The following is a 6094-nucleotide window of genomic DNA, read 5'->3' as shown; positions in this document are numbered from 1 at the left end:
CGTTAAAAAAAGTAAATTGGACACACATACTGTGATACAGCAATCATATGTTATACAATACTATGTTTAAAATGTAGCCCTCCCCAAACAATAAAGTTGGGTTTAATGAAAAATATTTTATACTACTTTCATTTTAAAATTAAAATTTAATGAAGTCAAGTTACATAAAATTAGAAATTCAGTTGCTCAGTTGCGCTATCCATATCGTAAGGGCTCCACAGCCACACATGGCAAGTAGCTACCATATTGGATGGCACAACTCAAGGCCATTCCCTGAAAAGGTAACAATGTACAGAAATTACCATTCTAAAGGACTAGTATCTGGAAACCCAGCAAACATTCACTAACATCATTTTAATGAATACATAATTAGTGTTTGGGGACTGTTAATATGGAGGCATAACTCTCGGAGACTGGAAGAGGGCTTCACCCAGGATTCCAGCTAACAGTCTGGATGGGGCCCTCTGCCCTGTGAAACCTGTCACACTCAGTCCTTCTCTGAGCTTTTGCCAGGGTTCCCCTCACTGGGATCCATTCCTCCTCCTTGCTGCCCTGCGTAAATCTTATACAACCTCAGGGCACGTGATTCCATTCTCACTACCTTGTGGCTCTAGCCCTCCTTACTCCCCATTTCCTCTGTGCTCATACAGCATGCCTGCTTTGCTTTTGGTGTGTTAGTCTGTTTCTCTCATGAAATTCTAAGCTGCTTGAGGACAGAATCTGCTTTTTTACTTCTATCGTGCTTAATATAGTGCCAAGGGCATAGTAGCTGCTCAAGAAATATTTATTATTTTATTTAATGACCTAAACTACCTAAGGAAGTATCTAAGAGAGAACATCGGATCTTGAAGTGCCAATAACTTGACCAGTGGAACAACATGCCTTATTTTTGGCACATCTTAACTTGATCAAGATGTCCGTTATATTTATAAATTTAATGCAAATAACCATGAATATTTTTAAAGACCAACACAAGTTGATATTAAAGTTCACATGGGAAAAAAATACACAAGACTAGCTAGGAAAACCCTGAAAAGGAAGAGCTCTGAGGTGGTGCTAGCCCTAATAGATATAAAGGTACTACAAAGCCTCTATGATTAAAACAACATGGCACATGTATACATATGTAACAAACCTGCACGTTGTGCACATGTACCTTAGAATTTAAAGTATATATATATAAAAAAAACCCCAAAAAACAATGTGGTAAAGGCGCATGACTAGACAAATAGGCCAATGGAAGAGAACAGAAAGTCTAGAGATAAACACAGCTATGTACAGACTTCCATTATAGGACAAAGGTGATATCTGTAATCACTGGGGCACAGAGGATCTTTTTAAGAAATGTTGTTGGGATAAACTAGATAGCCATTTAGAAAAATATAAATTATATTTATTTAAAAATCATATACAAGAATAAACTCTAGATGGACTAGAGATCTGAATTTTAAAAATGAAATTATGGCCGGTTGCGTAATCCCAGCACATCAGGAGCTGAGGCAGGAGGATAACTTGAGCCCAGGAGTTCAAGACCAGCCTGGGCAACACAGTGAAACCTTGTTGCCACGAAAAGTACAAAAATCAGCTGGGCGAGGTTGTGAGTGCTTGTAGTCCCAGCTACTTGGGAGACTGAGGTGGGAGGATTGCTTGAGCCCGGGAAGTTGAGGCTGCAGTGAGCCATGATCCTGCCACTGAACTCCAGCCTGGGCGATGCTGGGTGACAGAGCAAGACAGCCTCAAAAAAAAAAAAAAAAAAAAAAAAAAAAGAGAGAGAGAGAGAGACATATGAACGACCCTAAAATATATGAAAAAATGTTCAACTTCACATATAGTAAACATAATGCAATTTAAAACTAGAATGAATTATCACTTCTCATCCATCAGACTGACAAAATTATAAAGTTTGACAGTGCAATCTGTTGATGATGCTGTGGGGAACAGACGCTCTCACTGCTGGTGGGAATCCCAAATGGTGTACCCCTTTGGTGAATTTGTTGATATCTAACACAACTGCATGTGCATCCCATCACCCAGAAATCCTACTTCCAGAAATTTGCTCTGAAGATACACCTCCAACAATAGGCATGAAGCTATTCATTACAAAATATTTGTAATTGTAAAATATGGAAACTACCTAAAGAGGAAATTGGTGGAATTAAATATGGTTCATACACACAATGAGGTACTATGCAGCTATAAAAAACAAAGCAAACAAGGGAGATTCCTATGAACTGATATGGAATGCTAAGTACATAAGAGAATATATAGTATACTGTCTTTTGTGTAAAAAAGAAAAGAGGGGAAACAAAATGTACATCTATCTGCTTATTGTTACCAAACGAAATTCAGGAAGGATAAACCAGAAAACAATAAAGCTGGTTATTTACTGGAGGCAGGGAATGGAAATGATTCTGGAAGGAGTAACACTTCTTTGAGAAGTTTTTGTGATATAGTTTTGACTTTTGGGAGCATGTTAATGTTCCACATGTTTGAAAATAAAACTATAACAAGTTGAGAAGGAAAAGAAAAGCCTGAAACCCAAAGCAAATGGAAACAAGTGACCTCAGTTATATTTCAGATAAAAACTATAACCACGCAGAAAGGGAAAAAACAAAAGGAAGAACAAATCCAAGGAACTCTTGAATACAGTGCTTGACTATCTACTGGTCAGTCTTGGGTAAAGTTGAGTGGGGGAGAATTGCAAACAACTCCTGAATGCTTTTTATTTATTTATAACTGTAAAAAATTTATTTTATTTTAGATTCAGTGGGTACATGTGCAGGCTTGTTACATGAGTATACTGTGTGATGCTGAGGTTTGGGCTGCTAATGATTTCTTCACTCAAGTAGTGAACATAAGTCAACGTGGCAGCTGATAGATAGTTTTTCAATACCTGCTGCCCTCTCTCCCTATCCCCCTTTAGAATTCCCAGTGTTTATTGTTCCCATTTTTGTGTCCATGTGTACCCAATGTTTAGCTCCCACTTATAAATATGCTGTATTTCGTTTTCTGTTTCTGCATTAACTTGCTTAGAATAATGGCCTCTACCCGCATCCATGTTGCTGCAAAGGACATGATTTCCTTCTTGTTTATGGCTGTGTATTAATAGTATTCCACGGTGTATATGTACCACATTTTAAGAATCTAACCCACCCTTGATGGGCACCTGGGTTGATTCTATATGTTTGCTATTGTGAATAGTGCTGTGATAAACACATAAGTACCGGCTGAGTGAGGTGGCTCACACCTGTAATCCTAGCACTTTGGGAGGCTGACGCAGGAGGATTGCTTGAAGCCAAGAGTTCAAAACCAGCCTGGGCAGAAAAGTGAGACCCTCTCTCTGAAAAAAATAAACAAACCCCTCAAGTCAGCTGTGCGTGGTGGCCCTTGTCTGTAATCCCAGCTATATGAGAAGCTGAGGGAGGATGGCTTGAGCCCAAGAGTTTGAGGCTGCAGTGAGCTATGATCATGCCACTACATTCCAGCCTGGGTATCAGAGCAAGACTCTCTTAAAAAAAAAAAAACAAAAAAAACCCCAAAAAACATACAAGTGCAGGTGTCGTTTTGATAGAATGATTTATTTTCCTTTGAGTGTATACCCAGTAATGAGATTGCTGGGTTGAATAGTATTTCTAATTTTAGTTCTTTGAGAAATTTCCAAACTGCTTTCCACAGGGGCTGAACTAATTTGCATTCCCAGCAACAGTGTATAGGCATTCTCTTTTCTCTACAACCTTGCCAACATCTGTTATTGTTTGATTTTTTAGTAATAGCCGTTCTGATTGGTGTGAGATGGTATCTCATTGTGATTTTGATTTGCATCTCTCTGATAATTAGTGTTTTATAATTTTTTCATATGTTGGTTGGTGGCTTGTATGTCTTCTTTTGAGAAGTGTCTGTTCATGCCTTTTGCCCACTTTATAATGGGATTATTTGTTTTTTTTTTTTCTTGTTGATTTGTTTAAGTTCCTTATAGATTCTGGATATTAGGTGTTTGTCAGATGCATAGTTTGCAAATATTTTCTCTCATTATGTAGGTTATCTGTTTACTCTGTTGATAGTTGCTTTTGCTGTGCAGAAGCTCTTTAGTTTAGTTAGGTCCCAATTGTCAATTTTTGTTTCTGTGGCATTTGATTTTGAGGACTTAGCCATAAATTATTTGCCTAGTCCAATGTCTAGAAGAGTACTTCCTAGGTTTTCTAGGATTTTTATAGCTCGAGGTCTTACGTTTAAGTCTTTAATCCATCTTGAGTTAATTTTTGTATATGGTGAGAAATAGGGGTCTGGTTTCATTCTTCTGCATATGGCTAGCCAGTTTCCCAGCACCACTTACTGAGTACGTTATTCTTTCCCCATTGTTTAATTCTGTTGACTTTGTTGAAGATTAGTTGGTCGTAGGTATGTACCTTGGTTTCAGGGGTCTCTATTCTGTTCCATTGCTATGTGTTCATGTTTTGTACCAGGTACCATGCTGTTTTGGTTACTGTAGCCTTGTAGTATAGTTTGAAGTTGGGAAATATGATGTCTCTGGCTTTATTCTTTTTGCTTAGGATTGCCTTGGCTATTTGGGCCTTTTTTAATTCCATGTGAAGTTTGAAAAGTTTTTTTCTAATTCTGAAAAAATTAATGTTGTAGTTTGATAGGGAATTGAATCTGTAGTCTGCTTTAGGCAGTATGGTGATTTTAATGATATTGATTCTTCCAATCCATGAGCACTGCATGCTTTCCCATTTGTTTATGTTGTCTATAATTTATTTTAGCAGTGTTCTATAATTCTCCTTGTAGAGCTCTTTCACCTCCTTGGTTGGATGTATTCCTAGATTTGTGTGTGTGTGTGTGTGTGTGTGTGTGCATGGCTATTGTAAATGGGATTGTGTTTTTGATTTTTTGATTTGGTTCTCAACCTGAATGTTATCAGTGTATAGAAATGTTACTGATTTTTGTGCGTTGATTTTTTTTTTTTTTTTTGAGATGGAGTCTTGCTCTGTCGCCCAGGCTGGAGTGCAGTGGCATGATCTTGGCTCACTGCAACCTCTGCCTCCTGGGTTCAAGCTATTCTCCTGCCTCAGCCTCCTGCACGTAGCTGGGATTACAAGCATGCACCACCATGCCCGGCTCATTTTTGTGTTTTTAGTAGATACAGGGTTTCACCATGTTGGCGAGGCTGGTCTTGAACTCCTGACCTCAAGTGATCTGCCCACCTGAGCCTACCAAAGTGTTGGGATTACAGGCATGAGTCACCACGCCCAGCCTGTGCGTTGATTTTATATCCTAAGACTTTGCAGAAGTTTACCAAGACTAGGAGATTTTTGGTGGAACCTTTAAGGTTTTCTGGGTATAGTTTCGTATTATCAGCAAAGAGATAGTTTGACAACTTCTTTTCCTAGTTGGATGCCTTTTATTTCTTTCTCTTGCCTGATTGCTCTGACTGGGACTTCGACTAATGTGTTGAATATGAATGGTGAGAGTGGATATTCTTGTCTTGTTCCCATTCTTAGGGGTTTCCCATTCAGTATTATGTTGGCTGTGGGTTTGTTTTAAGTGGCTGTTATTATTTTGAGGTATGTTCCTTCGATGCCTAGTTTGTTGAAGGTTTTTATCATGAAGGGATGCTGGATTTTATCAAATGGTTTTTCTGAATTTATCGAGATGATCATATCATATGTTTTTTGTTTTTAAGTATGTTTACATGGTGTATCACATTTATTGATTTGCGTATGTTGAGCCATCCTTGCATCCCAGGAATAAAGCCCACTTGATTGTGATGAATTAACTTTTTGATGTACTGCTGGATTCAGTTCGCTAGTATTTTTTCAAGGATTTTTGTATTCATGTTAATCAGGGATATTGGTCTGTAGTTTTCTTTTTTTGTTGTGTCTTTGTCAGATTTGGGTGTCAGGATGATACTGGTTTTGTAAAATGAGCTAGTGGGGAGTCCCCCCTCATTGATATTTTGGAATAGTCTCAGTAGGATTGGTACCAGTTCTTCTTTGTATGTCTGGTAGAATTTGGCTGTGAATCCATCTGGTTCAGGGCTTTTTGTGGTTGTCAGTTTTTTTTATTATTGATTCTATTTAATTACTCATTCTTGGTC

This window comes from Nomascus leucogenys, chromosome 23 (assembly GCF_006542625.1).
Source record: "Nomascus leucogenys isolate Asia chromosome 23, Asia_NLE_v1, whole genome shotgun sequence".
In the NCBI taxonomy this organism is placed as follows: domain Eukaryota; kingdom Metazoa; phylum Chordata; class Mammalia; order Primates; family Hylobatidae; genus Nomascus; species Nomascus leucogenys.
This window is presented reverse-complemented; position numbering follows the sequence as displayed.